This window comes from Pecten maximus, chromosome 17 (genome assembly GCF_902652985.1).
Source record: "Pecten maximus chromosome 17, xPecMax1.1, whole genome shotgun sequence".
In the NCBI taxonomy this organism is placed as follows: Eukaryota; Metazoa; Mollusca; class Bivalvia; order Pectinida; family Pectinidae; genus Pecten; species Pecten maximus.
Window position 1 is genome coordinate 25,343,673 of NC_047031.1, and position 12,701 is coordinate 25,356,373.

At 35.7% G+C, this 12,701-nt stretch overlaps 1 long non-coding RNA gene across 1 annotated transcript; it reads left to right on the forward strand.

Annotated features, from left to right (window-relative positions):
• The first annotated feature begins 1,133 nt into the window (after window positions 1-1,133).
• LOC117315601 lies at window positions 1,134-7,050 on the forward strand. Its single transcript, XR_004529726.1, has 4 exons — window positions 1,134-1,230; window positions 3,074-3,174; window positions 3,572-3,648; window positions 4,857-7,050. It is a non-coding gene; the product is annotated as an uncharacterized LOC117315601 (long non-coding RNA).
• The last annotated feature ends 5,651 nt before the right edge of the window (window positions 7,051-12,701 follow it).

The following is a 12,701-nucleotide window of genomic DNA, read 5'->3' on the forward strand; positions in this document are numbered from 1 at the left end:
CATTCATTCAAATTATAAAACCTTACAAAATTCGATTTTTGTCAAGGCTTTAGAGAGTATATAAACACTATTTTTTTTTAATGTTGTGATATTTCACTGAACTCATTTTTTTAACCGAGTCCCTGTGTCTCGAGCGACCAAATCACACACATACTATACTGTCAACACTGTACTTTAAATTCGTATTTATATGGGTATTGCTAAGTTTTTATTATACAATTTCATAAAAATTTGTTATAAATGAATATTTTACCTTGAAAATATCGTATTTATGTGTATCAACATCGTAATAATCAAAATGTGTATGGCACTATATTTTGTGTTGCCTTGGCGACAAGAATAGCTGACTGTCTGCTGTTCCACTACTGTGCACACATGTACGATAAGTATAACAATGTTACAAAGTGACGCACTTACGTCACACTGTTGCGACCGAATTTTGCAATCTGGTTGCGAAGTTTTTAATTTGATTAATGTAAATATAAGGATTGATTGTCAATTTTGTTGCTTGCATGGACTGATAAGGGAAGTGAACCTCGTGCAAATGGTACATGAACTGCTTCTTGCATGGACTGATAAGGGAAGTGAACCTCGTGCAAATGGTACATGAACTGCTTCGCAGTTCACTTCATTTGCATGAGGTTCACTTCCCTTCATCAGTCCATGCAAGCAACAAAATTGACAATCAATTCTTAAATGAAAGTGAAAAAAAATTACTTAGCATAGGGAACTTTGATAACGTCATTATTTAAAGCATGACGGCAATCGGTGAGATAACTGTTATTTTACCTTTAAAATCACGAACGGGAGGCCGTCCTTAAATGCCCTTAGCTGTTGATAGGACATTAAACAAACAAAACCAAACCTTTAAAATCCATGAATGCGATTAATGTTGACTTAATTACTACATATGGATACTTTCACTGAAGATCAGCCATGAACATAAAAGTCGACGATTTACTCGTTTTAAAGAAAATCAATTTATTTTCTATGCGGGTTTTCAATTTTCTGTTAAATCTGTGGAGAAACGATGGTATCTTCGATATTGCTACCGGGTCATTAGTCAGGTAGTTTTATCCGGTTGTTAGCCACTCCCTAAACGGAAACGGGGTTTAAAGGGAGACGAATCTAACTGTATCAACAATTAGTCGCTATGGCGGACACGGAAGAGAATCTCGATGTCAAACCAAACACCCAATTGAGGGATATACATGTTACCGTTCAGTTGTGGTGAGATCTTATCGAATGATTCGGTTTATTGTTGCATTTCAAGTTAATGACAAGTAGTTATCAATAGATCTTCCTTAATATTAAATAGATTATTGGGAGACCATACTATTTTTAAACATGTTTAATTTGATGACTATCTTACAATGGTTTTTCTTTAAATTCCATATGCTTGTAGACAATTCCTAGCTTCCGTTGGATATGTTTACATAATTCCCCGTGCTTAAATTTTCTAAAATAAATGAAAATGTGTTTGCTCATTATCTTTCAATTCATCCTTAATAATGTCATTGTTAAAAAATTTGAAAAAAAACGTAACATGCATTATCTCTTGAATTCGATTGCAAAAATTTAAAACAATATTATCAAATAAAAGAGTAAATGAGTTCATAAAAAGTTTGGAATCTCAAGAATATCCATTGAAAAACGCAGTCATAAAGTCAAAATGCTTGAAATACAATGTATAGTTAAAATTGTAAACGTCCCAAACAAGTCAATATTGTTCCTAAATTAAATCAATAAATCTATAAATGTAATTGAATTCGCTATTCAAGCCCTGAATATGTTACCATTTTAAACTTTGCTACAGTGTTGATATTATAGTATAAAATACGATGCATACAGTATGTGCTAGTTTAATCAGATTTAATGATTAACTGTTGGGTGTGATATTTAAAACTGGTTATGAATTAAATCAGGTTAAATATTTGAGGTGATGCTGATGTATCGAATTTTTTTTTTTTTTTTTTTTTTTACCGTTCAAAAATTGTATTGCCACAGAACATTTAACGATTTGGACTGCTGCCAGGGTTGAGGCCCTGGATTCAGTATCCTGACAAATATGTCATCATGCTTGATTGCATCTCGCACATACATACATACCTTGTATGATATTTCGATACTTCAAATATGATCACCAGTTGTGAGTCCGTCTTGTTATGGTCTAGCGTGGAAATCCACACTTACCATTACTGACCCACAACCTGTAATCGCATTTGATTGACCCATACCATACCACACATACATAATTACATAAATACCACACATACATACCATACATGTATATACATATGATGTATCGAATTAATTTCGTAAATTGTTATCTACATTTAAACAGGTTGGTCAATGGTCATACGACTTTTCTCTGTCAATAATTAGTGTGCGAAAATGAAGATTCATTATCTTCTTTTTAGCACCTTCATTCCTGGTAATATGTCCCTTGACACTACATTTGAACTTTAGTTATATTTATTTATTTTACATAAGGAAGCATTTAACAATTTGTAATTTTTCATTTTTTTTCTACTTTCTTGTTATATTTTATTCACGAACATATTTACCTGTGCATCTATCTTGAAATATCGAAGTGTTAAAAACATTCAAGTAGAGTGGAAAGTCAGTACTGTAAATGCTACAGAGTCATGCTATTGTGATTATTAAAACAGTTTTTGTTTTCTCTAAATGGATTAGGAATCCCACCAGTTTCAGAATAGATAAGATTACTTAATGTAGTCATACATTGTACAGACGTATCTTTCTGTTGATATGAAATCATGATCGTGTAATGTTAAACACTAGACAGTCTCACGGCTTGTGCTGTATGCGTTTATTTCATTTAATGTACTGATACATTTCATACATTCCGAATTACCTGTTGAGTATTGATGGCCCGTTAAAAATAAAATATTAGTTCATTTTCCATACGACGATCCTTCGTAAATATTGGCCGCTCATTTTAAAATCATTTTGTTCACGGAGACAATTTTGCCGATAAAAACGAACTTTTTGTAATTATGAATACATTGTACACAGCGATCAATAAATAAAAAACATTTCTTAATTACAGCTTTGAATGACAACTGAGCAATGTCTGGTACAATGGAATCCGCAAGACAATTTTGCAGGAGGCACCAGAGTCCAGGGTTGAAGGCTATTCGGGATGACAGAGTATGTACTTTATGTATTGGTTAAGCAATTCAGATTGCAAATGCCATAATCAACAATGGAATCCAATTTAAATACTTGTTCACTAAAGGAAACATTATCTCCCCGCGACAATGACAGGGAACGGGTGTTATAATGTTCCGTTCGCACGTTTGTTCACTTAAGATGTTGATAGGATGTTAAACAAATGAAACCAAACCATGTTAAACAAATAAAACCAAACTTTTGTCATCACTGTAGAGACTAAGTTCTTAAACGGATTTAATTAAATGACATGTATTTTGTTCAAGTACAAAATGTATGATAAAATTCGAATCAGTTTGTAATAAAAATTAAAAAAATAAGAGAATTGTATCGTTTCTGATGACGTATTAAAACAATAAACTTTGTGTCGTTTCAGGTTTGTTTGAGGTGTCCATCAACAACAAGCTCATTTTCTCAAAGGCAAAGCTAGGAAGTTACCCGAGGAGAGCAGACGTAAGTTTGTGTGTTAATCTTAATTGATATTGTATACATGTTTCCTGTGTAAAGTAGACTTTTTGAAATTCGACAGAAATAGAATTAAGCATATTTCTTCAAAAAGGAACATACTACTAGCATATAGAACATCAGTTTAACCTCGGTATGAACTGACTGGATGGTATGTCCTGCTGGAGGCGGGACTATAACTTCCACGCTATCATAGGTAAGCAAACACGAACATACGTTGCATTTGGACTGGTTCGCCCATTGTCAGTATAATGTGACCGGGAGGGGTGTCTTGCTGAGTGTCTTTGGTAGTATGCGTAAGTGATGTAACACTTTAAAAGTCGGCATCAATTCCGCACTATCACAAGTGGGCAATTACGAGCATATTGCAAACTCAAAAACACACACTCATTCACAGTCATGCACCTAACACACAGGTAAGGCCGCCATTAAATAACCATACATTTTTGTATATATTGAGAAGACGGGCAGCAATAAAATTCTTCACATTTACCAAAACATTGTAGCCTGACAGTGTTCAAAAAAGGGGTGTCTTTGGATGACATCATGAACACTATTACTGGCTGTTCTAGAACACGGGAACATTATTCTTAACGACTTAACAATGGGATGAAAGTAAACAGAACATGTTTTAAGAACAAGAATCTGACATCATCTTCATAGGAAAAACAAAGATTACGGCGCTGTGACAATGAGAACTGACGAACGTTAAGATTTTTTTCATACTGTGATATTTAAATAAACATTTAGAGTACAATGGGTGTTCACAAATTTTCACTGCCCACTGTACATGTAAGTGGACACCATGTCTATGTTCCTGTCACGTTTCTGGTGATAAGGCAAACATATTGTTCCCGAAACAACAAGAACGTGTCACCCGAAGACACGCAAGACGCTCCAGTAAAACTCATCCTAATTACTTTTAGCCTCAATCAAAACCTATAATACATATGTTGAATATTTATTTTAACACACAAAAGGGATTTTTGATGCAGTATTTCTTTTTTGTGAGTTGGTTCTAAAAGGTTGAATTACTTTATTCTTTTACGGCCTAAATCAGAAACTATAAAACATATTGAATATTTATTTAAACACACTGAAGGGGTTTTTGATGCAGTGTGTCTTTGTTGTGAGTTGGTTCTAAAAGGTAAATACTAATGGAAATTGATATACTAATACAAGTATCTTCTCTACAGATCAAAAAGGCTATAAAACAAGTGAAGAATGGAGAGGAGCCAGACGAAATAACGAGGACTGCAAGTAGTCAATGCTGTACCGTGTTGTAGATGGAGGAGCATACAGTTGGTTAATGTTTTGGTCATCACAATCTGAACTAATCTGCTCAGAACGGACATTCTCTGTCGTTAAGAGGAGCCTACATATCGATCTAATGGACTTTTGGTCGCTGGGAGGGACTTTCCTTTTCAATCCATTGACATTCTCCATACTCCAGGGGTTAGGTTCACTTTCGCTCTCTCGAGTAATTTTAAATTCCATTTGACAACCAATAGTCAAAAAAACAAAGTGACTGAAATAATGACATCGAACAAATAACTATTTCCCAACATGAAATATCAAAGATTATTCAAAAATAAAATACCGATTGGTTAAGTATTTTACAGTAATCATCTTTACTGGCATTCAAATTAAGAAAAAAATATCATGAAACGTGACTAACCTATATCGTTGCGTGTTTTAAACATTAAGGTACTGTTTTAAGTTTAATGTGGAATTAGATGGGATTTTGAAGACAGAATCTGAAATAACGTATCTCGCTGTGATTGAATCTATGCAAAAATACTCGCAGCTGAATTTTATATATTCATATGATTTATATATATGTTCCTGCTAGTTATGACCATGGTAGAATCCTTTATGACTTTACCACGACAGACATTATTTATGAATATGAGGGAATATTTACGTCCAGAATAATGACGACTAACATTAAAACAGGAAGGAAGTGTTGGTTTGATGTAAAGTCTCTGGGTGAAATCTCCAGTCATGTTCAGTATATAAATTCCATTAATCGTCTTCAACATATATCGCATGTATGTGATAAAAATTATATTCATAACAGTTATGGAACTAGACTTATATTAAAAAATTGGCCAGAAATACCTATACTAAAAATCTTTATATATAGGTATTTCTGGCTATGTTTCTTTAATATAAGACTAACCATGCCCCTGTGCATAAACATACTGCAGCCTCCGGATGGGGTGTCCTGCTTCTTGAATTCGACAGTATATTTCAGTGAGGAAGCACTATAAAGTCGGTATCAAACAGAAAATTACCGCAGCCTCCCCAAACACGCATGCATATCGCATACAAGGGATGCCGTCTTTAGATGGCCATAGTTGTTGATAGTCTATGTTAAAATGAACCAGGTAGCTACGCCATTGATAAGGAAATCACTACGCAATCAACAGAAAACACGTTCGTCTATCTCGTTATTTATCTATTGGCAAATGAATTTCGATTTATTTGAAAAACTGATAGCTCTATATATTTTAAATAAAACTCCTGTCGTTTAGTGATTCTGGTATATCAGTTTTGAATTTTACGAGTTTACGTTTTGCTAATGATTACACTTTTTCATGGGCTTTTATTTCCTTGTAGAGACAACCAAAATAATATTTAGTCTATAAAATCGGTATCTGGCCCCGGTTTCATTAACATTCTTCGAAGAAATTCCTCAGCTTGAATTCTTCTAAAGGAAAGCATTGCAGAATCTATGGAATACATCAAATTTAAGAACTTTACTTAAATTCAGTAATGTTTTCCAATGAAAAATTGTATGTTTTCTGTAGTAATTGTGCATTTCTGGAGTTGAAGTAATAGTATTAAAACTATGGGGTTTTTTTTCAACAACAAAAACAAAAGTTCAGAAATACTGATGAAATTGGTCCCAGGTTCTCTGCTTGACTGTTAGAAGGAATGTTTGTTTCTCTTTCATTAACCCAATGATTCGTTGATAACGTCCGTAAACATCATTTTGTCAATATTGTATGTAAGGCAATATCAAACCCTAAGGTGACATGATGGGCAAAACGATGATAGCGGACCAACTCTTATTTTCATATATCACTCTTGATGTACATAGTCAACTTTTGTTTTAAAACAGAAAGTCAATTGAGTGACTAACATTCCCGGGGAACTATTATTTTGAGTTTATCTATCTGGGAAATCATCGGAAAGGCAACAGGTCAATCAACCAGTCAGTCACTGGAAAATATATTACTAACATAGGTTTATTTCTTTGACGATATACAATTTGTATTACGGGTTTTCCAGCATTCTTTTATAACATTTTAAATGGAATGTTTCATTTATTGACATAATATCAATATTTACACTTTTCTAAATAAAAAGTTTTGTTTTCACTTATGAAGATTTTGTTTGTTTATTCAGTCAGGTATTTATTTGGGGTTTTTGTTTTCAAAACCTCTACTTGAACTTTTGAATCGATGGTCTGCATGCTTCTTTGGAATAAATTTATTTCAAAATGTTCTTGATATGTAATGTTTGGGTCTATCACAAAAACAAGAAAATAGCTGCATTACAATTTTATTAGTCAATATATTACATCACACAATTTTCATCAGAAAATATATAATAACTGATATAATCACCAACAAATTCCATGACAAAAATAATCATCAAAATCAAATTTATACGCAAGAAGATCTCGCTAAAAAGGGAAATAATTGCAATCTATCTAGTCAATTTACTACCATATCGGCTCTCCGCCAGCCAATAATTTTTTTCGACTTTCGTATAGGAATTCTAAGCCAATTTCCCCAATACACAAAAATAAGTTAAAAAAGGGAAATAAAGAATTAAACATTTAGTATTAAATGCGACTTTAGTCGTAAATCTTTTCTTTCTTTCATAAAAACAACAAGACAAGACTTTATCTCTCGATCTTCTGTCCCATTGCAACACTTGGTATCTTAAATGTTTCCTTTCTTTCCTCGCTACTTTGTCTTACATTAGGTGTGTCCTCAGCCGCAGCCTCCCTAAACACACATACGCACTCACCACACGCATACATGTCGCACGCACGGGAGGTCGTCCTTAAATGACCTTAGCTGTTAATAGGACGTTAAACAAAATAAACCAAACCAAACCAAATCCTCAACATCCGCTCTCTTGTTCGATAAAGTTAACCCCTATAACCTAACAAATATATCTCGATAAATATGATGCATACACTTCATATCGTTGAATGCAGGTCAACAACGGTCCTAAGCCATTACAAGTGAACGTATTTCACTGGCATAGGAAAATGTCTCTTCAACATAACATTCAAAACGTACAAGTGAGGGTGAATTAGTTTAAGTAAAAGTCAACATGGAGATAAATTCAAAACTTGCACCACGATACACTTATCACCAAATTATTAACATGAACTTTATTATAGGAGAAAACAAAACCAGATTCTGCTTTGGTCTAGGTCACTGTAACGTCTTTAGAACAGAACCTGTCTTATTAAAAGAACCACACTGAGTACTGATAGAACGTCTGGTTCTCTAGACAAAAGGGATACGACTCTTATAATACACAACAAGACAGGGGGTAATCAAAATAATGTCCAGAATACTTAACAGAGAAGGGAGTACCCAAACCTTGTCCAGTATACTAGACAACAAGGAAGGGAGTACCCAAACCTTGTCCAGTATACTAGACAACAGGGAAGGGAGTACCCAAACCGTGTCCAGTATACTAGACAACAGGGAATGGAGTACCCAAAACCTTGTCCAGTATACTAGACAACAAGGAAGGGAGTACCAAAATCCTTGTCCAGTATACTAGACAACAGGGAAGGGAGTACCCAAACCGTGTCCAGTATACTAGACAACAGGGAATGGAGTACCCAAAACCTTGTCCAGTATACTAGACAACAAGGAAGGGAGTACCCAAACCTTGTCCAGTATACTAGACAACAGGAGTACCAAAACCTTGTACAGTATACTAGGCAACAGGGAAGGGAGTACCCAAAACCTTGTCCAGTATACTAGACAACAGGGAAGGGAGTACCGAAAACCTTGTCCAGTATACTAGACAACAGGGAAGGGAGTACCCAAAACCTTGTACAGTATACTAGACAACAGGGAAGGGAGTACCCAAAACATTGTCCAGTATACTAGACAACAGGGAAGGGACTACCCAAAACCTTGTCCAGTATATACTACACAACAGGGAAGGGAGTACCCAAACCGTGTCCAGAATACTAAACAGAGAAGGGAGTACCCAAACCGTGTCCAGAATACTAGACAACAGGGAAGGGAGTACCCAAACCTTGTCCAGTATACTAGACAACAGGGAAGGGAGTACCCAAACCGTGTCCAGAATACTAAACAGGGAAGGGAGTACCCAAACCGTGTCCAGTATACTAGACAACAGGGAAGGGAGTACCCAAACCGTGTCCAGTATACTAGACAACAGGGAAGGGAGTACCCAAACCTTGTCCAGTATACTAGACAACAGGGAAGGGAGTACCCAAACCGTGTCCAGTATATACTAGACAACAGGGAAGGGAGTACCCAAACCTTGTCCAGTATACTAGACAACAGGGAAGGGAGTACCCAAACCTTGTCCAGTATACTAGACAACAGGGAAGGGAGTACCCAAACCGTGTCCAGTATACTAGACAACAGGGAAGGGAGTACCCAAACCTTGTCCAGTATACTAGACAACAGGGAAGGGAGTACCCAAACCTTGTCCAGTATACTAGACAACAGGGAAGGGAGTACCCAAAACCTTATCCAGTATACTAGACAACAGGGAAGGGAGTACCCAAAACCTTGTCCAGTATACCAGACAACAAGGAAGAAAGTACCCAAACCGTGTCCAGTATACTAGACAACAGGGAAGGGAGTACCCAAAACCTTGTCCAGTATACCAGACAACAAGGAAGGGAGTACCCAAACCTTAACAAGGAAAGGAGTGCCCATACCTAGTTTAGTATCATAGACAACAAGGAAAGGAGTATCCAAACCTTGTCCGGTATACTAGACAACAAGGAAGGGAGTACCCAAACCTTGTCCAGTATACTAGGCAACAGGGAAGGGACTACCCAAACCGTGTCCAGTATACTAGACAACAAGGAAAGGAGTGCCCATACCTAGTTTAGTATCATAGACAACAAGGAAATGAGTACCCAAACCTTGTATAGTATACTAGACCCAAAATCAGTTTAATAAAGAAGACAATAGGGAAGATTGTATTGAAAATCCAGCAAACAATATAAAGGAGGCGGTATTAACCTGATATTTATCTAAGATACCATACATAACAACTCTAAACCAACAAGTCCAATGTAAACTATTATACCTGTATACATTTATATCTCAGAATATATCACATACTAAAATAATAATACTATTAATATACAATATAAATGTGTCAACATATTGTAAATAGTATATACATATTTGAGCATTTTTACACTTGATTCATTATTAATATGTTCATAACGAGTAAAACATTGATCTAGCTTCAATTTCTCAACAATTTGAAAAAAAACAATCATGACATTAGGATCAATATGGGTTAAAAATATTGTGTCATCACTCACCCACCAAAAGTATGCCATTGCTTCTTCATATAGCTAGTTTCAGTTTTTTTCTATATGAAAGTGCAATCTTAGATAATGACCACTGACCTTGATCAAACAAGTTATCAATAAATCTCACGTGCTGATCATAGAAACCATTTTGTTATACATCAATACTTAACCATCTTCAGCATATTTGGAGTGAAACGACTGATTCTTCTGTTGTTAGTATAATGTGACCAGGTGGGGTGTGCTGCTGGGTGTCTTCGGCAGTATGCTTCAGTGAGGTAGCACTATAGATCAGCAAAAGTTCAGGCCTATCACAAGAAGACTTAACACGAACATACCGCAGCCTCCCAAAACACATACACACTCACCACACTCATACATGTTGCATGCACGGGAGGCTGTCCTTAAATGACCTTAGCTGTTAATAGGATGTTAAACAAAATAAACCAAACCAAACCAAATTAACCATTTTAGCTTTATAAGGGTAAAGGAGCATTGCCATTAAAAATCACAGCTTTTGCAGTAGGATATATACATGTATTGGACTCTTAACACACGTGTCACCAACAACTGCACTTTGATAATTTGCAATGTTTTCACACCAGACCTGAGCACATCAGAGGTTTACTGAGTAGTTTCTTGAATGCAATAGAGACTCCTGTATGAGAATTCACTTTTGTAATTATACAATTTATTTTTAAATTACATGAAAAATTATTTAGTTTTTAGTTTTCATTTGACGGTAGATTTGATTAAATGAGTCCAAGATGTTTTTATTTTTGGGTAAGGCTTTGGATAACAGACGGATTACAGTATGTGATAAATAAGTATATATTAAGATTGCTTTCAATTATACTTGTAGTCTATATAATATATAGTTATCAAATGGGTATGAGGGCGATAGTAATTTTGTCAGCCCCGAAGCAACAGTTGTTGTTGAGGGGCTGACAAATTACTATTGCCCGAATTACCCCATTTGATAACTGTTTTATTATACCTTTATGTTTTTTTCTCTATATAAAAATAATTATTTGCTAAGTTACCCTCCTTTTTAGTGTTTTGGCTATCTCTGTCCATTAATAATGACTCGATCTCTACGTCTGTGGCGCATTTTGAAAACTTGTGTGTTGATCCATGTTTGACAGTTTGGTGAGAGAAAACAAAATGTTAGGCTACCGTCTGCAACAACAAACAATCTGTATCAATTAAGCACTTGCATGCTGTTTGTCTTTCAAACGTTCTGACGACGTTACAGCAGGGTGTGACAGTTCGGTGTGAGACAGTTTGCCGTGTGACAGTTTTTTCGAACTGTCACACGGTGTGATAATCCTGAAAAGACATGCACAATCCTCTCGAGGCTGATAGTCAAATTATCACATTACATTCATATAGAGAAAAAAACGTAAAGGTATAATAATAAAACATGTCTTCATGAAAAAATATATCAACATAGTTAAATTATGAAACATATATGTAGTGTCTATGAGTTATAACAGTAAAAGCATACAGAATCCAGACAAAAGTATTCGTACCTATAATATTCTCACTAAATATTTCATTCATTTTATTTTTCAATGGATTTTTTTTTAAATTCTATACATTAAATAAATTTGTATCTAACATTAGTCAATAACAAGGCCTAGGGTAGGGGAAGATCTACTGCCCTAACATTAGTCAATAACAAGGCCTAGGGTAGGGGAAGATTTACTGCCCTAACATTAGTCAATAACAAGGCCTAGGGTAGGGGATGACCTACTGTCCTAACATTAATCAATAACTAGGCCTAGGGTAGGGGAAGATCTACTGCCTAACCTTAGTCAATAACTAGGTCTAGGGTAGGGGAAGATCTACCGTCCTAACATTAGTCAATAACTAGGCCTAGGGTAGGGGAAGATCTACCGTCCTAACATTAGTCAATAACTAGGTCTAGGGTAGAGGAAGACCTACTGTCCTAGCATTAGTCAATAACTAGGCCTAGGGTAGGGGAAGACCTACTGTTCTAACATTAGTCAATAACTTTGCCTAGGGTAGGGGATGATTTACTGTCCTAACATTAGTCAATATCACGGCCTATGGTAGGGGATGACCTACTGCCCTAACATTAATCAATAACTAGGCCTAGGGTAGGGAAGAATTACTGTGCTAACATTAGTCAATAACTTTGCCTAGGGTAGGGGATGATTTACTGTCCTAACATTAGTCAATATCACGGCCTATGGTAGGGGATGACCTACTGCCCTAACATTAATCAATAACTAGGCCTAGGGTAGGGAAGAATTACTGTGCTAACATTAGTCAATAACTAGGCCTAGGGTAGGGGATGACCTATCGTCCTAACATTAGTCAATAACTAGGCCTAAGGTAGGGGAGGACCTACTGTCCTAACATTAGTCAATAACTAGGTCTAGGGTAGGGGATGATTTACTGTCCTAACATTAGTCAATAACTAGGCCTAGGGTAGGGGAAGAAT